General features: G+C 38.6%; 1 protein-coding gene across 7 annotated transcripts in view; it reads left to right on the forward strand.

The window, feature by feature from the left end:
• Positions 1–24,492, forward strand: part of sema5ba (sema domain, seven thrombospondin repeats (type 1 and type 1-like), transmembrane domain (TM) and short cytoplasmic domain, (semaphorin) 5Ba) — a 210,072-nt gene that overhangs the window by 27,202 nt on the left and 158,378 nt on the right. For 5 of the 7 annotated variants that reach the window (XM_011489256.3, XM_078939655.1, XM_020713350.3 and 2 more), the window contains exon 2: positions 13,967–14,031. The gene's annotated coding sequence lies outside the window, so the exon portion shown is untranslated. Of the gene's footprint in view, positions 1–12,741; positions 12,956–13,966; positions 14,032–24,492 lie in introns of those variants that run through there. The other 2 variants (XM_078939654.1, XM_078939656.1) reach the window with 1 other exon arrangement.

Consider the following 24,492-nt stretch of genomic DNA (forward strand, 5'->3'; position numbering starts at 1 on the left):
GCCTGTTTTTGATTTCAAAGTAAGGGACTAAGGCCCTCTCGGCACAAACCAAAGAGGGATAACAATGGTGGCATTAAGTCTTTAATTTTTTGAGTGGTATATGTGTCTGTTTTTTAGAGTTACAAATAAGGCACTTCAATACAGCGCTTTAATGCAGCGCTCCTCCTGGCACCCCCCTCGCGAGGGCCGTCGGACGAGGGAAGGGAGAGGCGAGGAGCCCGCGGGGCGAGGGCGGAGCACAGAGGCGTCCCGATGTCTGCACCTCTGTCAAAAGTGGGAAGAAAAAATATGTGTATATGCGCTACGAGCACTCCATCGGAAACAGCCCGGAAACATCTTCACCCCGTTAATATCCTCGCTGAAAGCTGACAAGGTTAACATGTTGGTTTTCCTGTCACGCCACATGAAAACGGAGAAATAAAAGCAGCAGCACATTTCACTTAAGCGGCCCAACAGACAAACACTTGTTCACTTCTTGTTTTATTTTGCACTTTAAAAAAGGTCGTTCATGTTTAGCCTACCTTTCCTGCGATTACTTTTTTTCTTCCTGGCCGTGTTTAGAAAACGCAGGAGAGATCCTCTCCAGGGCTGAAGGTGGATTCTTCCTTCAGGGCTCACTTCCCTGTTCGGACCCTCACAGCCTCCAGAGCGGGTTAATAAAGAATCAATCGCTGTTCTTCTGGGGGAAACCTTTTATTACTGGTCTCCTTCACTCTGTAACACCAAACATGAACGCCTACTCTAGTGGTTCTACAAATGAACAACTCAGACAACAAAAACTTCACTTCCTGCGTTCTCATTCAATACATAAAGCTATCGACAACAAAAAAATATAAGTTGTTGCATCAAAAAAAAGTTACAAATGAGAAAGTTGGAAATCTAAGGTATGATAAGTTCTGTTTATTTTTTTGTAAATATTTTACGACATTAATTTATGATGTCTGTCAAATTCACTTGGTGGAGTTAAGCAAGAATTGAAAGCTTAAAAAAACTTTTTTGGCTGATCTGTGTCATGCTTCCCTGTTTCTTTTCTTCAATTATGAAAGATTAGTTTTCCCTTCACTTTCAATGCTGTGATCATTAAGGTTTGAAGAACAGAGAATATTTAGGTTGGTGGTTTAAATTACTAGATATCTATCATTTTACTAGAAAATGAGTAAGTGGATAATACCATTGTCTTGTTTAATTGAAATAGCTCTTTGGTTTCCAGTCATGTTTATGATTGTTCATTTTTTTTAGGTTGCTGCTACATTTAACTCCAGTTTCTTCCATTTTAGTCCATCGTTAACCACTTTTCAAGAAAAATAAAAAACGTCCTGCTCAGAGTAAACGAACTAGAGACATTAAACAAACAATGATATGCAAAGCTGTGTTTGTGTGTGGTTGTGTGGCCCTGCAACAGTCTGGTGATGTGTTCAGGGGGAACCCCACCTTCAGCTGACAGTAGCTGGGTTGGCTCCAGTGGCCCCGTGACCCCAAAAGGGACTCAGCGGGTTCTGAAGATGGATGTATGAATGGATAAATAGGTGGACGGGTAAATGGCTGATATGCAGAGCTTCAGTATCAACAAACTATCCATTTATGTCTGTTACGAGTCAAGTTACAAGTCAGTGGTTTGAATATGAGCTATAGAATTACTTCTCAATGCCACATGTCAGGGTTATGCATCTATTAGTAAATGACAATTTTGCATATAATAAACACTAAACCCACATCTCACAACAAAAAAAGGTATGTTTCCAACTAAAAAAAGACAAAAGATTTACTTCTTCAATTTTGAATGTGTTTGTTTATCTAAATAAAATACGGTCAGAAAGAATACTGTAGGTCAACTTTTGTAACAAGAATATAAAAGTTTTTATGCCTTTTGATACAAGACTGTCTTTGTAACACAAAACCTGGGAATAACGTGGAGCTGAAAGCCTTAAAGCAACACCCGTGTGCATGAGAGTTATTCAAATGGATTTTTCATTTTGAAACTAAGAAAAAACATGTATTTTTCTTCAGCAAATACGAGGTTTAGACCCTTTTTCAAACACGATAAAAGCTGTTGTTTTTTTTATATTCAGCTCCAGTTTGTTTTGCATTTTCCTCCAGCTCAGGAAAGAGTTCTGTGCAAATTTATTCTAAACAATACGCTGCCTTGAATGCAAACTAATAGTGTTGGCATAAATGCAGCTGCTAATTCCAGAAACAATGAGAAGTCAGATCATGTGTGCTCTGTTTTGCTAATAAGGTTTTTTAAGCCCACAGACGCTGAACTTAATTCTGGATACTAATACTTTCAGCCCAATCAGCCATGTATTCACAAATGATGTGAATGCATGTATTCTGTGTGTTTTCTTAATGCCCATGTCTAGTGCAGAAAAATTAGATGAGATTGGATTTTGCTGGCTTGGCAAGATAGGGTTGGTCATTTGTCTGCTGCATAGTTTGGACATTTGCGGATCAATAATCAGCTCTCTAGGTGAAGGTTGCTGTAAAACTGAGATTGAAGCCTCGGGCTGCGTGCAAACATCTTTCCTCATGTTCCATTCACTCTGCACACATCGCAAGCAGCTTTCAAGCCTGTGAAACAAGAGCTCAAATGCAAGAAAAGGGAGAGAGGTCCACAAATGTAGATATAAGTAAAGGAAAGCATGTTCTCCTCTTTGTAAACAAATCACTGTTCTGTCCTGTTGTAAAGCAAAACGGAACGTTTCAACGTAAAAACATGAGTTTAAGGGCTGCCTTAGGATTTAAAGTCAAGATAACAAACTTTTGTTGTATTAAATCAAAACATCTTGTTTAACCAAAGCACTGGTATTTTATTCTGATATAGATTTGAGAGTCTTGTACATTTCTTTTTGGGGCTGCATTTTGGGAGGAAAACTCGCAATATGCGATATTAGTGATCAATATTGCGATGAGGACAGAACTTGCGACATATGAACAAATAGCAAAACAACCAAAATCATCATTTCCATTTCACTGCAGTTTAATTTAAATAAGAGTCAACATACCTTAGATTATACTCCAAATGAAACTAGTCTACATGGGAGGGGAGCATCTAACATAAAAGGGGTCCATCCGATTGGTCAAATGCATAACAGGATTTATTTGATTCGTTAAATACTTCGAGCAGCCTTAAGATTGTTTATGCACAGTGAAAGTAACCATTTATTGTGATTTTATATTGATATGCATATTGTACAGCTTGATATTGCTTTAAAGATAAATTTTCTCATTTAACTCATTAAACAACGTAAATTGTGTTAGGCAAGGGCTTTCAAACAACTGATGTTGCAAATAGGTATAGGAGGGAGCTCACATATTTCTATGATTTGAAGACGACTATAAATGATTAAAAATTAGAATTACGATAGCTGAACAGCAAGATTCTTCCATCCATTTTCTTAATCTGCTGCATCTCCTTTAGGGCTGCCTGAGCCTAACCTGGCCACTGCTGGGTGAAGGCAGGGTACCCCCCTGGACAGGCTACAAGTTGGGTGCAGGGCCTCACAATCACAAACACCTCAATGTTGCTCTCTCAATTTTGCACAGCTTTTTGCACTAACCACTTTTTTTTCTACCCCAAAATTGAACTCAACCCTCATGACATTACGTGTTTAGACTGGGAAACTGATTGGAGAAATGATCACTTGCTCTCCATCACATCCCAAACCATTTAGCAGCACAGTTTGCTAGAATCGTCCCAGCACTAATGTATTATCAACTTAAGCTTCCAGTATGAGTGTCCCTAACAGAAACCTTATTGAACATTCTTAAAAAAAAACTTCAACGCATTTATACAATTTAATATCCGTGTGTGAATAATGAAGGTGATCAGTTCTAAGTGTGTTGACCTGTCTTTCATTTACATCATGGGTACAGCCTTTTAGGGGTTGACACCACTACCACGATTACATAAGTGACCCCCTCACTGACCTGAAGGGGTTATCTCTGAGATCAGGTAAAGAGGTTACGCCGTATAAACAGGTGTCAAGTGCAATGATGGAACAGCCAAGACACATTAGACCGGCTGGAAACTCAGCCAGGTGGGTAGAAAGATACTAGAAAGATAATAGATGACCTTGCTTGGCGATGTGATGTCATGGTTTCAGGTGGTGCAACCTAGAACCTCTTGAATGAACAAGCTGACCTTTGGAAAAGGAGATGGATGCAGGTCAGGTTTAGCCATAGCAACAGGAGGTCTTCTGGGTTATGGAACCAGTGAAAGTGCCACTTTTGAGCAGGTTTCATTCACCATAACATTAGTCCAATCAAATAAATAAGGTTTAATTTATATTTGCGTTGATGTAGTACAAAAAAAACTGTTGGTGTGTTATTTTTTAGCATCCCACCACTGTTGTTGCTGCAATGTCACTGAAAGCCTTCAAGCTCTTTACTCAATGCATCTTAGATAACTAACATTTTGAAATTCTTTGGAAATGCTTCATTCATTTAATTCCCACAAATGAGACTGATATTCAAAAGTACCGGATGTGTAATAAAACAACTAGAGGAGCCACAATTCCTGGAGAGAAAGATGAGTCAACTTTGTTGAGAAAAAAAAAACACGCACAGCTTTAATGACTTTGTGCACTACCTAAAACTACTTAAAGATCCACTCCAAAGAAAATCATATGTTTGGTGTTTTAAACATGTTCTTGTGGCATTTTTCTCATGATGGAGGACATACAGTACAGACCAAAAGTTTGGACACACCTTCCCATTGGACACACACCAAAAGTTTGTGTCCAAACTTTTGGTCTGTACTGTATATATGAAAAATGAAGGTCAAAATTGTATGAAAAACCAACAAAAAGGCGTAAATATTACTTAAAATGGGGATTAAAGGCCTGTTCACACCGGGACGAATTTCGCCGGCGATTTTCGCCGACGTTTAACGCCTCGTGACTAAACAAAGGGCACCAATGTGAGTGTGCACACCGAGGCGCCTCGGGTTCGTTTTTTTTTTTCGACGCGTCGCGTCGAAATCTATTCGACCAATGAGAATGGCGCTTTTGCACACGTGTCTGGAGCTACTGAAGTTACAGTAAAACACAACTAGCTCAAACACAAAACTGCCTTGCTGAGCACACATACCAGCGAAGAAGTTAGACGCCAAGTAGCGTCTACACTGCCGCGAAGAAATAATGACGGACATTCTTAAATATCCCCTTACCAAGTACCAGTTGGAGCTACTGATGCTTGAAATATTCATGTTTTTTTTGTATGATTCTGACAAGCGCGTAAATACTTGCTCTCTTCTTCTGAGTGAAAAGCGACTTTAAGAATCGTAAAGTTGCGCAGCGCCACCTCGTGTACAGGAGTATTTCTGTTTACATTAAGTGCCATCTAATGTCAGGGAATGAAATTGCATGTTCGCTCGGCTCATCGTCAGCGAAAATCGCCTGGGTGTGAACACAAAAGACGTGGCGAAAAACGCTGGCGAATAACGCCTGGCGAATATTCGTCCCGGTGTGTACGGGCCTTTTTAGAGACTGTATGGTCAGCTATCATTTGTTCCTTCTTTTTTGGGACAAACCTGTAAATATACACGAGCTTTCTGAAAATGCTGCAGAGGTTGTTGAATTGTTTTTAATGTAAAAAGAAATCGCTACTGATTCATATCAGTAGCAGATTAAAAAACGCTATTGGAGGAAGCTTGTCATTGTAAAGGCGTCTATGACTAACCTCAAGCTCCCTGCTCCGTTTGGGTCTGCTGTATACACTTGAACGTCTTTGTACGTCTTTGTTTTCCTCGTTCTGGCATCTGAGTCAAAGCTGGATAGCTCAGATATTGCTCGCCATTTTTGTTGCACCAGTGATGTTAGGTTGGGGGTTGTAAGGGACTATAAGCTAGTGGGAGTGTGTAAACAGAAAAGGGATGATGGGGAAATGGGGGTGGGCTCAAAGGTGAATTTCCAATGAACTCCTACTACTCTGCAGAAATTATGTCTGACCTAGAAAATGATAGGTTGTCAGATTTTGGGTAAAACATAGCATAATCATAATGAAAAGACCACTGGGAACGATTGTAAAATAGATCCAAAAAATGATCTAAAATAAAAAGTGGGACTATAAGATTTTACCTAACAGACCCCCCTCCCCCCTCAAAAAAAAAGTTCTCTGCGTTCGTTGGCTGTATGTACTACATCTCCCATGAAGCATTGGGTTAAAGTGACAGCGTCTCAGCGCACAATGAGTCGCCCTTGTTAAACGTCGTGAAACCACATCAAACTTTTTTAAAATCTTTTAACTTAACTTTTATTACATCTTTTAGAAAAAAAAACAGCTGCAACTTCCAGCTTTTTCTGCCACAATTATCACAAAAATGCATGTGAGATTGTGGAGGGACTGTAGATCAATACAGACTATGAGTTTCTCTTTTCTTTTAATTTTTGGATGCTGGTGTGCCGCAGGATTTTTGTCAAGGTTAAAGTGTGCTGTGGCTCAAAAAAGGTTGAAAAACACTGTGTTAGATGACACGACAGCATGTATTTTCCTACAGATTGTATTGATTACTGAGCATAAATCTTGGTCCCTGTACTTAATCAATCAACCTATTGCAGAGAATTGCATCAAAATTTTACAAGAAATTGATTAATTTTAGTGATTTCTTCCATTTCCTGCCTAACTGTGAAACAGAAAAATACACTTGTTGCTGTGATTTTACACACAGTTTTAAAAATTAATGCAGGAATTTATAGTAAAATAACAAAAAAAAGAACTTTATACCATTGATGTGCCACTCTTAAGGAAAATATGCTATATGTTTATGGGAGGGAGAGAAAAAAAGGCCTGTTTGACATTCTGTGGCTTCACAAAAAAGCTGCACTATCCTTCTGCAGTGTAAAGTACAAAGCTGCAGGTAAGAGTTTGCTCCTAATTATGAACATGATCTCCACTGCACTGGAGAAGAGTTGCTGTGCTGCAATGCATATGTGTGATTTCAAGGAATGCCTAGTTTGAGGAATTGCGTGGTTGCCGGTCTATTTTGAAATCTGCACCTCACTGTGTGCATTGTCTATATTTTTGGAGAAAACAAGGTTTAACAGTTTGAAATAAGAAAAAAACCAAGATAACAAGTTCGGAGCTGAAGTTACGTTTGTCGCTTCCCGTTTGCTCAGAACTTAACATCAATCTCTAGACTTCCTTTATGACGATAGAAACGGCATTATTGTACCATACACGAAGCCTTATCTCCACTAAGCAGTACAGTACGTTCTGGTCTGGTACGGTTGGGTTTAGAATGGTCCAGGCAATGCAGGTGAGTGGTTCCTCTCAAAGTTAGACTGTCATGGCGCATGCGGAGAGTAGACCTTTTGTGTAGCTTTGCGTCATACTGCGACGACCAGAAATACAAAGTTATCAACAACAGCAATAGATGTATTTCCAATGCCGACCAGACCTTGCTGTTTTTTAGAGACTTTTTTTCCTGATTCATGTCAATTGAGATACAACAGTTGTTGGAAACAGAAGGTCTGGAAACGTTGCCCCTGGTTTGGCGTTTTCGATCCATCCATCCATCCATCCATCCATCCATCCATCCATCCATCCATCCATCCATCCATTTTTAACCAATTATTACCCTTAAAGTTTCATTTTCATTCAGCAATATAGCATCCAACCCCGCATTTTCTTTTGGAAATGCCCCTCCTTCTAGTTCAGTTTGGTTTCCCTATTTACACAGCATTTGAGCCCATTTCTAATTTATAACACATCTAATTGGTTTGATTTAAAAAAAATCCAATTCAATGCTGAAGTTTTTGATGACAGATAAAGCAGTCCCATTAGTCACCTACTTACTGTAGGTGTGTGAAATTTGTTCACCGCATTTGACCCATCCCCTGGGGGAGCGGTGAGCTGTAGACACATCCGCGCTTGGGCTCCATTTGGTGGTTTAACCCTCCCAATTAAACCCATGTTCTAACCCAGGTTGCTCATGTTTCTCCATGTTGCTTTTACACAGGCAAAAAAAAAGTGGGTGTGGCTTTTATTCATGAAGGAATTGCCGTTTTACCTTTACCCTTTGCTCTATTTTCTCTTTTTGCTGTACACGTCTTTTTTTTTTTAAAGATACGTTTGATATTCTCTGCTAAAAGTAGTAAATCACATAATGTTTAGCTCCTTATTGCAGGAAAATGTATTTGATTTTGTTCAGAGGGAAATGCATATATTTAATTTTTATATACATCTACTGCAAATGAATCAGCCAACTTAGGATAACTGAATGTTTGTGCCTTAAATTTTTTCATCTTATCACACATGTATAACTCACACTGAGCCTGGTACATTAGAAAGTTAAAGATGGGGTTTTGGCCTGTGCAATTTGAAATAAATACATTTAATAAAATAAAATAAATTGTCATTATAAATACTATATCTTTTCTACTCTCATGCTTTTTTGCTGTTTTATTTTTTAATATTATTGGTTTAATGAGCAAACTGGCAAAAACCATTAATATTCTTTTAATTATGTTTATCTTCTAGGAATCAATCACCGTCCGCCAGTTTGACTTCTCTGACATTACCACTCAATAAACCTTAATTATTTTCCACAAAGTTATTCTAAATCTTAGTGTCAATCTTATTCTCAAAAAGCAACTTTTGTGTTTTTAGACAATGTTTTGTCTAAAACACTGTTTTACTAAAAGTTAGGGGAGCTTGACAGAGAATTTAGACTTCAAAATGTTCTACAAGCAGGGAGAAACCAGATATATTGTGTACCATGGGGTTGACTGATGGGAAGCTTACAGATGACTGGGGGGGATATTCTGCAGGGGAGTGATGAGTAACAGGTTACTGGAAACAGAATCAGCATTGGCAAGCCACAGCTACAAACATACAAGACGCAGAAAACTCCCACAGTTCAAAAACCCAGCAGCCAGTCTCTGCTGTTAATTCTCATTTTGATGTCTAGCACTTATTACAAGCTGTCTGTTGAAAAGCAATGTGGTTCTGGCATCTGCTTTAGTGACTGGCTGTCAAAGAAGTTGCAAGGACAGAGTAGGAAGCACATGTGAACCTTAATCTAGGGTGTACAAAACTTACTGAGAGCTGCAAAAAGGAAGTGAATCAGGAGCAAAGGAGGGTTTTTGGTTAAGTTGGGTGTAAAAACAACCAGGGAGTAACAATAACTGGTCATTGGGTGAATGTTTACAGCTTGAGATAATTGCAAGGGTTGGTAATGGATCGTAATCAGCATCCCAAAACTGTCAGGTTTTGAATAAGATGGATTCAAAAGCAGACAGGGATTGGGTCAGAAGTAGTGCCGTTCATTGAACGTAGAAATGTGGATGGCTGATCCAGTGAAGAGTCAACTGGCAGATGGGCAGTAGGTCCAGAATTGTTCTTCCTGGGGGAGATTGATGGCGTGGAGGGGAAGAATCCAGAAGGATTTGACATGGCTTGGTTTGGCTTGGCTTGATAAGACTTGAGTTGATTTGGGTTGGCTTGAAGTGACTTGGCTTGATGTGGCCTAGCTCGGCTTAGCTTGGCTTCAACAAGGCAACAGCAGAGATTTGTGTATTCTTCCATAGAGAAGCAGATGAACCGACAATGGCTGGAGGATGGACTAATAAAGGTTGTCTAATTAGATGCAGAACAGGTGCGTATGACCCAATCGTCAGGCAGGTGTGCGAGGGGGACCACAACACCTGGCACAATACTATGCCCATAGCAATAATAGATGGTCCTATCTGCATTTTAAATGAAAGCCAATTTCTCATCATTTAAGTTTTAGTGAAGCATGTAGAAAGCGTTTTTTTTACTGTTGTCAAAATATCACTGGAACTGCAAAGCATTGATTTCATTTTTATTTTAATTTAACAGTTGATTCAAACATTGCCTACAGACCCACTAATAAAAACGTGTGTTTCTGCTGTTTCAAACATTTTCTTGTGGCTTTTTTTCATGATGATGAAGGACACACGTGAAGAAACTGGGGCTTCAAATTGCATTTGTGAGGATTTTTTTATTCGATTTTTGAATCAGGAGCAGACGAAAAATTGCTGTTAGAAAAAGCTTGTATCTGTGGCCACAAGCTCCCTGTTCTGCTCCATTCTGATGCCTGTACTCGAAGACGGGTTTAACGCACGTCTTTGTTTTCCTCGTTTGAGCTGGCATCTGGCTCAAAACCGTACAGCTGGGTAGCTCTGATATGGCTCAGTTATGGGTGATGGGAGAGGGGGGGGGGGGGTGTTGCTCTGTGCCAACGGTCCCATTAACAACTCAGAGGTGAATTTCTAATGAACTACTGCCGTTCTGCAGAAACTATGACCTAGGAAGTGACCCAAGTTTTTGATTTGGGCTAGATCCATCATAATCATAATTAATACCACTGGGAAAGCTTTTAAAATAGATCAAAAGACGATTGGAGTGGGACTTTAAAATCTTTACAGGACGTCTCTGTCAACACATCCTCTCTAAATCTGAGCTGAATTTCTCCTGTTGGAAAACAGAAAAACATTGTTTTCACTTCTTTATAGAATGCTTGGCTCTGATCTTACTGTTCAGCACATCATCAATCATGATTATGTATCATGAAGCTATCCTTATTTTTACATGGCAATAATTAAGGGGGAGACTTTCTAAACCCATTTGTCATGAACAAAAGGGGTTGAAATCAGACCTCATGTTAATGATAGTGTTTTATAAAGGAGAACCATATGTGTTTGCCATTGTGCACGTACATGAACATATGTCACAAAACCACAAAGCCTTATCCATCCGTCCCCAGGAGAGGAAAACTGGGAACATGATGGATGAAGTAATACTGCATAACCAGGGCCTGCTGATTGTTTTTGGAATAGTTTGGCTTTTATCAGATCGGTGTATGTATGTTAGGCAATGTGTGACTTAAAGAGTCAGGTCGCAGGCAGTTTACGAGATTCACTTGTTACAGCACACAAAGCTTCTCTCTGACATTTCAGACTTTAGAGATGTTTTTTTCTTCACACTGGTTTGTGTGGAAACTTTTGCTCAACCTAAAATTGACAGATTAGCTCCAGAGAGAATCCACTTTCATGCATTTGTCTACCTGTGACACAGGCTTGGTAAGCACCCCAGCATGGCGGATGAAGCTCGAAGTGAGACGCTTAAAATCCGATTATTGTAGACCTTTGTAGATCTAAAATAGGTTTTTATCAATGACAGTAAAAGAGATGTAGGATGAGGTCATGTGACGTCCTGATTTTTTATTGGCCAGTCAAAACCAAGTTTGTGAGCTATTTGTTGCCATCTTTAAGGGTAATACCTGGCCTTTCTAAAAATGTTAAAGGTGAGAATAACAAGCCAGAAAGAGACGTTCTTTTAGATTCGAGAATTTAAAGACCCACTCAGATGAAAACCATGTTATGGGTGTTTTTAACATTTTTTGACGCATATATCTAATAATAGAGGACATTTAGTAAGAAACGTAAAGCCTAAAATATCATTTCTGAATATTTCTTTATTGACATGGTTGGGAATCTAGAGTGGATGATAAAAAGAAGTTGGAAAAGGATTGTATTTGTGATATAGAATATATGCTGAGAGAGCCACAAGCTTCCTGCTTCACTAACCCCCCAGTCCGCTTATGGTTAGGTGTGCATGAGGCCCAGAGAAAAGATGGAGAACCAACACCTATTTGTTTTAGCAGGTTGCAATGGTAGGAATAGATATATAGTGCCTACAGCGCCTGCCACAACTGAAAAGACAAATTTCTAATCATCTACTGCCGCTTTGCAGAAACAATGTCCTAGAAAACAACAGTTTAAAAAAAACAAGTTTTATTCTTGCTAACATCGCTATAACCGTAATAAAAAGAAAAACATCTGGAACGCTTATATAAAAATATAACCCTAACCCTACAAAACCACACCTTCATTTTGCTTTAATATGAGGGCTCCTTAACCCTAGAACATTTTTGCTATAAAAAGTTCCACCATCACTTTTGCCAATTTTTTACCTGATATAATAAACCCAACAAAAAGTACTTGTCATAAATAATAGATCAAATCATGACAACACATGATAAATTAAAGTGGTTTTCTTTCATTTTCAACTGTGTTGTGTGTAACAAAATGAAAACCATAGGAAGTTCCTAAAAACATGCTCAGAATTTACTGAAAAATTAGGAATTTGAGAACAAAACATTCGCAAAAAATAATAAAATGATACTACAAACTTGGTCTTTGGTCCATCCATTTCTGGGACAACTGAGACTTCCCTGGTGAAGGCACAGACTCCTCGACACACGACATGTTAAAATTCCCGTAAATACTTCTGCTCAGGTAAAAATCCCCAGGCGATAGTGCTCTAAGGTTAAAAGGACGATAGATTTTGACCCCACTGCATTTGTCGTGGGTGTAAAATCAGTCATCAAGGTAAAAATGAAAGTTTAAAGGTGCTTAGTATGCCTGCACAGTAGATTACAAATGTATCATCACCGGCATATGTGCAACACGCATATTTCAAAAGACGCCATAAATTTCGATAAATGTTTACCTTAAATGTTTACAGACATGCTAAAACAATTTTATGGCAGCTCGAAGTATTTAACAAATTACACATTTGTCACGGTTTTAGGTTCTTTGCCTTTATGTTCTAGTTGTTTTATGTTCGGGCCTGTTTGAGTTACTTCCTGTTTTATTTTGTAGCATTTCCTGTTTTGTTGTTGTCTCAAGTTTTACCTTTCCCCATCAGTCCTGAGTGTTTCCACCTGTGTCTTGTTCCCTTGTATGTATATAAGTCTTGTCTTTCCCTTCCTCCTGTGCTGGTCCATATTCTACTCTTCCCCAGTTTTGCGTGTTTCGAGTTTCTAGTTGTGGTTTGCCTGCTTTTGCAGTGGTTTTTGGTTTCCTTAGTTTAAGTTATTAAAGCTCCTGTTTCCCTGCAACCTCTTGCCTCCTCTCCTCTCTGCGCCTGGGTACTCCCTCATCCTCTCACCGTGACAACATTTGATCGGATCGACCCTAAATTGTTACATGTCCGTCTTCTATGTAGACAAGGGTGATGTACAGTATATTTAAAGTTGTGTTGACTTTTATTTAAATAAAAGTGTTACCATGAAATGGAACTAAGGTATAAGTTATGTCATATTGTCATTGCAATTTTGTACACTAATGTCCTGATATTGTGCAGCGTTAGTTCTTTGTATAATGTACAAGTGAGCGAAAATCGACTTGCGCCCCTATAGGTTATTTAGTGAACTCCATCTCTATCCAATAACTTTGGTTTTAAATGAACTGCAATCCAGAAACCAAAAGGTTGCCTCTTGGGTTTTCATCCCAAAGTTGGTCCCACCTGTCTCCACTGAGATCTCCATCTGTATTCTTTTACCGGTAAACGGTAAAAGCTTCTAGAAGCAGCCTAGTGGATGCAAGTGTTACTTTGGTGTCTGCTTCATTCATTTTTACACTTGGAGGTGGAGGAGACGGCAGTCATATCACAGCAGCTGATGGCACTAGAGGGATTGCATTACTGAGCTGCTCCTTCAGGTTGCCTTAGAAACCAAACAGGGCTATTTGTTCCAATTTGCTCTGTAGCATTGAGATCAAAAAAGCTTTGAACCAATGCTAATATGCAAAGAGTACATTAGCATCCATGTTTGTTTCAACACGGTGGGTCATCTCTTTGTCTAATTTACATCTATAGTGTTCACTTACAGTTGTCAATGATATGCAAGGCCACTTCTGTCATAAGGGGACAGAACAGTTTGAAGGTTTAACATGTATGGTTTCTAACTGGGCTTTGCCATTGGTTCCTGTGAAGGCTGCTCACTGGGCCCCGTTCTCCTCAGGCCCCCCAACTCCACCAACGTCCCAGTTTAAATACCATTCCCGCTCCGCCCTCTCTGCTCCATTGAAAAGTTGGCGGTTTGTTTACGAGAGCGCCAGCTCTTCTTTGTGGCTCTGCGCTCAGGCTCATGAGAAGGAGGCAAACAGCGCATTGAGGACTCACCCTCCCCCCTCTTTCTCTGCCTCTCCCGTCTTTCCAGAATCGATTTGAAAAGGACAGACGGCCCTCTCAGCCCCGTCCCTTCACCCCAGTGATGCTTAGCTGGTGAGTACACTTTCATTCAGGAGTTTTATGCTGCCTTTATGTATTTCTGCAAATGCTTTCTTTTGCTCTTTTATACCTGAATATCTGAAAAGCCTTCTTTTACTTGTGTGCTCAACGTTTTTCCTTGTTTGTCTAAACTTGGTAGCAACCAGCAGACTTGTGTCTGCTTTCATGCATGTGGTTGTCACTCACAGTCTGAAAAGTGCCCATTTTTTCTCCAAATTCCCCAAAATCTCAACAATCTTTGTGGTGAATTTAGTTTCTCTCCCTGCCTTATTGACAATGGCCAAAGTCATTGACCGGGCATGTTTGGCACTTTCAAGAACGCGCTGAGCACTGGTTTTCAATCATGCTTTTAGCATACGCCGTTCACACAAGTCTGTCGCCACCTGATACTAGCGAATGTAGCTGGAAGAGGCTTGGTGTGAATGTCAAAGCGGTGCAACTCTCTCAAGCCTTGCTCTAGGCTTTTTCTTACACATGTCTATTAGATCAGGCACAACAGCAATTCTTAATTTCTTCTTCATAATCAATTTTTAAATGGTTGGCACTTTAAAAAAGGATGATACCCAGACATCCCTACCAAGTCTGAGTCCCTGATTGGTCAAAGTTCAACTGGTTTAACTTTCATCGCGCGTTCAATGGCCACACATTCTGTCAGCAAATGCACTTAAAAACTTGTGTAGCAACATGTGAATGTGAAGGCACCTACACACCGGATGTCATGAACGCATGTGGTGCGTTTTTTTTAACCACACGTGGTTTCATGAGCGTGCATACAGCCGATGATTTTCACACAACGGGCTTCTTTTTACTGTGTTTTTTCTACAGTTTACTTGCACATGGTCGCCACCTACAGTTTATGGAGGCTCGTTGTGAAATGTCAAAGAGGAGCAAATCCCCCAAATCTTGCTCCAGGTGTTTTCTTTCATAGCTCTAGTCCAGGGGTGTCAAACTTATTTTCACTGAGGGCCACATCAGCATAGTGGTTGTCATCAAAGGGCCAGATATAACATATACATGTAACTAAATGTAATGAAAATAAATGTAACTACTCCTTAATGTTAAATAACTCATTATTTATTTACTATAATTTTTTAAAGTGACAATTATAGTTGCAAAGAAAACATATGTTTGCTTGTTACTTTAGCATAAATCCTTTTAAATTTGATTCTGTTTGGTTAGGTTATATGGACAGTGTTTAAGTCGTAATGTATAGTTGCCCAATCCCATATTTCAAGTCTGATTCCCCCTAGATATGAATAAATACACATCAATTTTTATAAAAACTTTTATGCCCTCGCGGGCCACATAAAATGACATTTGGCCCACGGGCTTTGAGTTTGACACATGTCCTCTAGTCCGACATACATGTATGAAAGACTTGGTGTTAAATAATTCCAATTGGGCAGAATAAGCAAAATTATTCATTTCTCCTTCGTGATCATGTTTATTAAGGTTGGTACCTCTGTGTTTTGAAAAGGACGCTACACACACGTCCCTACCAAATCTGAGTATCTCATTGGTCACAGTGCAGCGTTGTCGAAATTTAGCAGCCAACATGCACTGCGGCGCGTGAATGCGAGCATTCTGAACGCGGAAGCCTGAAATTTGGGTTGGTGTACGTCTACATAGATTTTACATAGAAAGTGGCCGCTTGTATGCAAGTTGACGCGGCCGGTGTGTAGGTACCTTCAGTGGAAGTGGGCGCTTGAGCACGAAAAAGGTTTTTGAGGTGGTTAAAAAAAATGGAATATAATAAAGTGAAAGGATTCCACATAGGCCATAATGGTAAGTCTTTTTTTTTTTAAATCTCTATCTCATATCTACCTGTAGCTCTGTGAGGGTATGCGTGTGTGTGTGTATGCACGTGTGTGTGTGTGTGTGTGTGACACTGAACCGCTCCAGCTGCAGACAGCCTTGGGCTTAATTGACACGACACAGTGAAATCATTATTCATGGGACACGAGAGCACACTCACTTTGTGAAATCACCTGCACCAGAAGAGACTGGAACCAATGAACAAATCAGGGATTTTTAAATGCTGGGTAATTGAACTGCAACAGCATTAGCAAAACAGACGTAATTACACTGGCAGCAGCTGAGGTTTCCATTAGTTTTTAAGATTGCGTGAGATATTTTAGTCTTTTATGGCAAATTTGAAGGTAATTCGGGTTGGTCTGGTAAATAGGGGTGTACATATTTGTAATTGCTTCTTTGACCTTAGTTACAAACTTGGCCAGAAAAAACATTTTTTACGTTTGTCTTTTCCCTAGACATACTTGCAACACATGATATGTACTTTGAATGTCTTGCAGTTACTATTGTGACTCAAATACTTTATAAAATACAATTTTTGTAAAGTCCTTGCACGAGAGTAACATTTAAAGCTCAAGTCTGCCTTTAAAAAATTTAGTTTTTAGCATTTTCTAGGGTTTCTAAGGTTTTTTGTGATCGTTTGCTCCAATTTTTAGTCAAATCAGCTGCAACATTGTGCTTTGGGATGCTTTTTTAATTTTAACACCATAAATGAGGCATCCTTCTATGATGGGGTATTTCAACTAATGGATTGAAAACTAGTTCTGTAGCTGATTTAACCAGGTTTGAGGTTAAAAAAATGGTTGTAGACATGAACAAACATAAAAAAGAATCAGATCTTTTATTGTTTTTGGACAGTTTTTTTCTTTTTATTTTACTTCCAGTCAAAAATATCTTTACCTGAAACCACTACTGTGCACTTCTCTGTGTGCTGACAAAAAAATGCCTCTTTTTCAACGCTTTTAGTTCCTTTGCAATGCTCTCTATGTTTAATGGGAAATTTTATTTGCAAACATATATAGTTAATTGATTTAGTTTTTGTTTGGATTAGGAATTAATCTATTTTAAGCCATGAACAAAATGCTAAAGAAGACAAACAAATGAGATATACATCTATACTTAGATATATCAGTCATTAAAAGTTTGGAAAATACCAAATTAAAAGTAAAAGAGATACATGTCCATACATACACATGTACACGATCCCATTAAAATGACTCCTAATCATAAAGACATATTTGTGCTTAAACACAAAAACATACAGCACATTAAATCCAGAAAAAATGACGTTTGTCACCAAACAGTTTAATTAATTGCTTGAAAAGGAGGGGGAAGAGCTTATCTTATCCCAACCCCATTGTACTACTTAAGTGTTTTACTTATATATTTTACATATGTATCATATTCATTCTGCATATTTAATCTAGAAACTGTTTACATACTTTTATCTTTGTCTATTTAAAGAAGCTCTGCCGGAACCAAAGCACCCTGCACTGGACCGAACAATAGTGATTCTTAACTAAACTAAAGCTTCCCAGGTACAAACACAAATCACTCCTTCAGCTGCTTTTGTCCACTCCTACAGAATGTCATTCTTTTGTGTGGAAAAAAAGGGTGGGTGTGATTTTCGGTGTATTTTTTACCTTTTTTTTGTTCACTGTAAATCCCAAACTTTATTCAGTTTGTTCACGATAGGTAACTATTTATTTTAGAGGAAACGTTCACTTTTGTTATACTGAAAATAGCCAACAGCTTTTTCTCCCATATAATAAAACAATAAGAAACTTTATTACTATTGTATTTAACCACCAAAAAATTGTGTTAAATGAGAAAATCTCCAGAACTACACAACAGGTAGAAATGTGATCAAAATAACTTTACATTCACACTAATGTATTAACATTAAGCTTTACTCCAAAATGAATGTCCTTTTCAATTGGTTTGCCTTTCTTTTCTATAGAACAACCATGTTTAATCCTGATTTTATTACAGAAAGTGTGGAGTTTTTAGTGCCTTTCTCATCCACTGCTGTCTCTAAGCCATTTCCCTGCAGAGCATCCGTGGCATTTGCTGTTGCTCTCCTCTCACTTAGACTATTCAATTGAATTTGTGGCCTAAATATCTTTCTCTAAAATGTGTCATTGGAGTAGAGCAGCAGTGCTCCATCTCTGGCTGCTTTGAAGAAGTTCCCCTGTGTTTGCGTTGGCTCGCTCCACTCCTCTGGGAGGAGGATCAGGAGACTCGGGTCGCGGTTGGCACATTTTCTCCTCCAGCCCCACAGTTGTTTGCTGATATTTGGTTTGGGATGACAATAAGCCGGAAGAAAACAAGTTCCTTTCAGACCAATAAAACAGAAATTGTGGCGTAAAAGGAAGAGTGAAATGGAAAAAAAAAAAATGGGGTGAGGGGGACTCATCTTGGAAAGGGGATTCTCTGTAAAGCTTTGTGTTCTGTGGCCTCTAGAGCCAAATTAAGGGAGCGTCATTATCCCCGGCAAATAACCACGCTGCCTTTGTGGTCCAGCCATGGTTCATCTGGGCGTCTCGAAACGTGGCAGAGCCGTGCCCGTTCGGCTTCCAAAAAGAGGGCCTGCTGGAGGAACCTTGGCCCGTCTCACAGAGCAGGCATTCACACCAGGAGGTGCGCAGTGACAGCGATAGTAGGGATTTTCAAGCAACGGGAAGAATTTGGCTCCACACTAAAAGTTTCTTGAGCAAAACTTGACGTAAACGTCTTGAAGCACATGCCAACTGGTGACGACACGGATTTTGTTATGCTGTGGAAACCATGGACCCAATAAAAAAATTGAAGACACATTCATGGCATTAATTGTCTTTGGAATTTGGTTCAGTCTGAAAAAATTGAATATTGATAATTGTTTGTACATCAAAAACAATAGTTTACATAAAGTTTTTCATTTTACTGTTAAAGTGCCGCTCCAAACTATTTTAAAAGTGGCCTTCTAATTATGGTTAGGCCGTTTCTAGCCAAAATGATAAAAACCTGTATTGATTTCTAGGACATAGTTTCTGCAGAGCGGCAGTAATTCATTAGAAATTTGCCTCTGAGTTGTGGGTGGGAGTAATCCTGCCCCCATTTCCCATCATCCATCTGTTTGCACTCTCTCAAGCTTGTGACTTTCCATTGTAGGTTCACACCTACAAGCTTTTTCCAACTGTTTTTTTTATTTTGCTCCTTCTTCACAATGATTTGAAATATGAAATAAGCCTAATTTTCCTTTTATATGTCCTCAATCATGATAAAAATGCCACAAGAACATGTTAAAAACACCAAAAACATGATTTTCATTGGAATGGGTCTATGAAAGTTAGGGTCTATTGCTGTAGAGTATGGGGAAAAAATGTACAAAAAAGTAAAAATAAAATTTCTTTACTTAAAATTCCCCAAAGATCAAACTTAAAGGAAGTTGGGAGACTCTGAAATATAGCATACAATTTTACCTAACAGAAACATTTGATTTGTTCCAGATATTATAGGTGATTTATAGTTGATGAATTTTGAAATCACTGAAAATCGTTAACATTCAATGCAGAACTTAATGCTAATGTAGCCTTTAAGCTTCTTAATTTTGTTGTTACACTGTCTAAAATGAAGAAGAATTTGGAATTTCTCTTATAATGTGGATCTTTTAATTTACAAATGAATAAAAATCCTGAAAATGCTGTTCCTTTCAGTCCTCTTTACTTCTTCTTTGATTTAAAATGAAGTGGATCTAGTCTCCTTCTTCTAAAAATCAAGATAAAGCTGATGCAGAATCTTTAAAAGAGGATGCACTGTTGACGTTTAAAGTTTTATCTAAATAAAAGAGATTAATTATAACACATTCAAGTAGATAAAGGTCTGGAGTAAGCAGAGTTCATCAACTGGGCATGAATTGCTTTTTTCTCAAAGCTAAACACAACATCTGAGCTTTTGGTTTTCATCTAAAACAGCTGAAAAAGGTGATGTTTGGCTCCTGGTGTGTGAAATACTTTGCCTTTATTTATGAGCTAATCAACCGCATGCTTTTACTTCACGTTCCTATGCTCGATAGGTGGTGGTGGTGGGGGTTCATTTTAGTCTAGCATTGTTTCCTGGTTCTTTATGAAGCCAATCTTTCTGCTGGAAGAAAAGAAAGAAGGGAGGAGCCTTTTGTGCGCAGGCCATGGCAGAAACCCTGAGCTCGTAAATCCTATGCTGATCTTTGGATCATTAAGCTGTGAGCCCCGAGTTCTTTGGTTCTTTATCACCAGGCCTGGATCCCAGGCCATAATGGAGGCTAACTGGCTAATGATTAGCTGTCTTGCATGGACTGGAGGACCTACTGTTCATGCTGCCAGAGTGAATGAGAGCGGTTTTGGAGAACATATCAATCTATTTGTATTTGTTGACTCCCACTCTTAATCTTGGTGAATACTCACAGAGGCAGGTGTATGAAATTGACACATTTTTTTTGTCATAAAATGATCAAATAAATAAAAAAATGTGGTTGTGACAGCAAAGCAAAGACAAAAAATAACGGCCTCTTTGCAACCACAAGTCATTGAAAAAAAAGCAAGTGATATGTTTTGCACTAAAGCAGGATATGCAATATTTACAGTGTTTAATAACGTGTGATATAGTATGGAGTAAGGAATCTGTCAAAAAATACGTCGCAGGGTCACAGGCATGTACATAGAGTCAGGAAGCATGTTTTGTTCAAATTTGTGCATGCCTATTAAGGTTTATTTATTAATAGACTCGATGTATATGTCTGTGACCCTGTGACGTATTTTTGACAGTTTGTTAAAAGGGGAAATTCCGTATTCAAGACGAGCAAGAGGTCATTAAAAACAAAGACAAATCACATTCAAACAGACATGTCAAACGTATAACAAAATGTTGTATTTATATTTTATTTTAAGTTGTGCACAAAGAACTAATTCCTGAACAATTTTGTATTTATGCACACGTTTCTTATTGACTATTGTGGACCCATTAAAAGACATTGAAGAAAAGGACTTTAGGACAAAATAACTTTGCTTCATCAAAGGGAATCCAACAATGATTTCAGTAAACCTTTCCCTAGTTTTACTTTGGCTTTGTCTGTTTCTATGGCAACAGCAGTGGAAATCCTAAATTGTTTAGAAAATTCAATTAAAACTAAATCTTTTTTAGACCAAAACTTGAGACCTGATTAAGTTTAGTGAATTCAACTACAAAAGTCCCACTCTGATCATCTTTTGTTCTATTTTAAGTGTTCCCCGGGGGTCTTTTAATTATGATTATGGTGTTTTAAGCCAAAATCAAAAAAGCCCAATATTGGAGTTGTTCAGCCGTACAGTTTAAATCCAGATTCCAGCTCAGACCAGGAAGACGTACATGGATCTATTTGTCTGCAAGTGGATGTGGCCGTGCAGTGAATCTTCTACGTCAGCATTTTCCATCTATTCACATGTCAATAAAGAAGTACTCATACATTTAAGATTATTTTTCTTTATATATGTCCTCAAGAACATGTTAAAAACACCAAAAGCCCAATTTTCATCAGAGTGGGTCTTTAAGCATATTAACATCTCTGCAACACTATGAAAAAAAACACAAAAAAAGCCAAATTAGCCACAACTGACTCCAACTGCAACCACATATCGATAGTCTCCCCTGTTTGGCTTTTAACTTGATGAGAGCTACTTTTCTGTCACCACCTCTGCCCCCCTCCAAGAACAACTCCTGGCTTGAAGTCGCTGTTTGGTGTTTCGTCATTCAACAAGGATTAGTGGCACTGTGTGTTTTCTAATTATAGAGCCACACTGTGCACTCCGCTCCTCTTGGAGGGTCAGATCTAGCCCACTAGGCTCTCAGCCATCAGCGTATTCACTACATCTCTTAAATGCAAGTGCCTTCACGGCCCTGTTTTTTTTTTTTCTCTCGTCTCCCTTTGTTTATTTGTCTTTTCATCAGTTCTGCCGTCACGTCTGCCTGCTTAGGTCCGTTTCACATTTATTAAGTTAACAACTGGGATGTTTCATCTGGATAAAATAAAAGTCAATGAGGTAACTGTCAAAATAAATCACATCTTACATCAAGGAGGAAATGGGGAAAGGCTTGAGAGACAAAGACGGTGGGTCTTTTTTTTTCAACCAACTCAATAAATCATTCCCTTTTCACATCTTTTTTTTCCCTCCTTCCTTTTCATTCTTGGCCAACAATAGTTTTGAGAAAGCTTATTAACCATTTCCATCACAAAAGTGTTTGTAGTCGTTGGGTCGGGAAGGCCTGAGGCAAACAGGTCTACGTCAAAGGAATAAATTGGACGCTGAAAAACAAAAATATAATAAATTGTGTTTCAGTCAAAGCTTGTGTGTCTGTGACCAGCAGCGGGTTTCTGATTGCTTTGTCCATGAGTGTAGCCGAGCAAGCATTCAAAATCAGAAGGTTTCCACTTTCTAAAGACGAACCGGGCTGCAGCTGGAGAACCGGAATTAAGCCTGTATGAGTTTACTTTCCTCTCTGTAGGAATTTCCCCTGAAATAAGTTCATTGCATTCTTAAATCAGGCCACGTAATGATGGCAGAGTTGGAATTAGTGCGTCTTAGTTTCCATTAGTCGTTGGATTAGTGCGTTTGGATTATAATCCTTGAAAAAACGAATTCGTCGCTAGGAAAATGAAATGAGAACACTCGCTCCATGTGTTGGAAATGGGGCTTCAACAGTCACCCTGACTTTGATTATCTTGGTCTGAATCTTTTTCTTACTGCATTTGCTCACGGTTGGACAAATCCTCACCTGCAAATGAGAAGTTTTTGTGTGACAGAAATATTTGGGATTGAAAAAAAGAAACCAGGCAGCTAAAACCCACTCGAGTCAAGCTTGTTGCATTTTAATATTTGAAGCATTAAAAGCTATGAGGCATGTTTTTTGCACAACCTCGTTGAGAGCAGAGGGATGAATGGAAAACTGTTTGTAAAGTCCGGAAAAAAATCTCTGAGTTTAATAACCGCAACGATAATATGGGAAATTCTGAAATATAACTTAGGAATCAAACATATTTTACACTTTTCTCTGCAAATCAGAGCAGAAAATTGTTTAGTTTAATGTACGTTTTTATTGATATGTGAGATCATTTTTAACCTGGGCGGAGCTACAGAGGGGGCAAGGGGGCAAGGAACTGCTGTTTTAATATCAAAAACAATAATGAAACTGTTTGAAATGTGTATTTTAAACCCTTTCTTTTGTAATGGCCTTCCACTCCACCTTTTGTAATGCCCCCCTTACACCCCCCCATTTAAGATGTTCTAGCTGCGCCTCTGTTTTAACACCCGTCAGGTTTAAAAACTATTACATTTATAATGGAGACTGAGCAGCAGATTGATTTATGGCAATAATGTGTCACACATATAAACACGTGTCGAGTGGGTTAGGGTCACCTTACAGTGTTTTCCTTGAAGGCTAAAATGATTAGCGTAATAATTTAACCACGGGATATACAATTAACATGGGCTGTCCAGGCGTATAGTGGTTAGCACTCTTGCCTCCCAAGGCCCTGGTTCGAATCCCAGTGGGGTCCTTTCTGTGTGCAGTTTGCATGTTCTCCTCATGCATGTGTGGGTTTTCTCCGGGAACTCTGGCTTCCTCCCGCAGTCCAAAACATGCTCAATAGGTCAGTTGATGGTTCTAAATCCATCCTAGATGGGGATATAAGTGTGTGGCCAAGTGGTACCCAACCTTTGCCCAACTGTAGCTGTTATAGGCTCCAGCAACCCCCTGAAACCTAATGATTCAGTAATGAATCGCTGTAGGATTTACATAAGAGACATGGCTCAAAGACGATTTTTTACATTTTCATTTGCATAGATACATATTTTTCCAAAGAGTATCACACCACTCACACTACAATCTAGAAACCCCTCGGAGACGTGACGGTAACAGAAGTGAACAGGGATTAAATGAAAAAGAATGTAAACTGGGTACATGGTGAATGAGGTTATTGTCGTGTCTTTTATAAACATAAAATACACGAGTGTGTGCACTGGCTGAACTATTACAAAAAATATGGAATATTTTTTAGCTTTTTGAATAAACATCTTTAAATCAACTGTTAACCCTTAGCTCACTATTATTGCTTTATCCCTATACGTGTGAATTTCACAAAAATAGATTCTTTTTAAGATATCAATTTGGGATTTCTTGTATTCTCATACCTAAATATGCTGTTTACAGGTAGACCTATTAAATTTATTTATTCCATTTTAAGGCTTCTTATTAGTAAAAAAAAATATATATATATATATATATATATATATATTTCTGAGTTGCCTCACACTAATATTTGTAGGCGGCGTTGATGGACAGGTTGTCATTAGTTCTGTTCTCTGTGAACATTAAAGTAACTCATTCAGACACATGATTCTCACCAAGAAATATGAATATATTAGGAGAAATATAGCAATGTCATAGTTTTGTAATCCCAGTTGAAAATAGATTTCTGGACATTTTGTGCACAAGTCGTACTTGTTCACACTCTTTATATTGTATGAGATGTTTTGATGTGATTGAGCTGTTGGCATACGCGCTATAATGAAGACGAGTCTGGAGTCTACAAATCTTCTCAAATGAAATGCTAATCTACAGAACTAATAAGGAAAGCCTGTAGAAATAAAGAAG

The sequence above is a fragment of the Oryzias latipes genome, chromosome 21, assembly GCF_053564925.1.
Source record: "Oryzias latipes strain Hd-rR chromosome 21, Olatipes_Hd-rR_3.1".
Lineage (NCBI taxonomy): Eukaryota > Metazoa > Chordata > Actinopteri > Beloniformes > Adrianichthyidae > Oryzias > Oryzias latipes.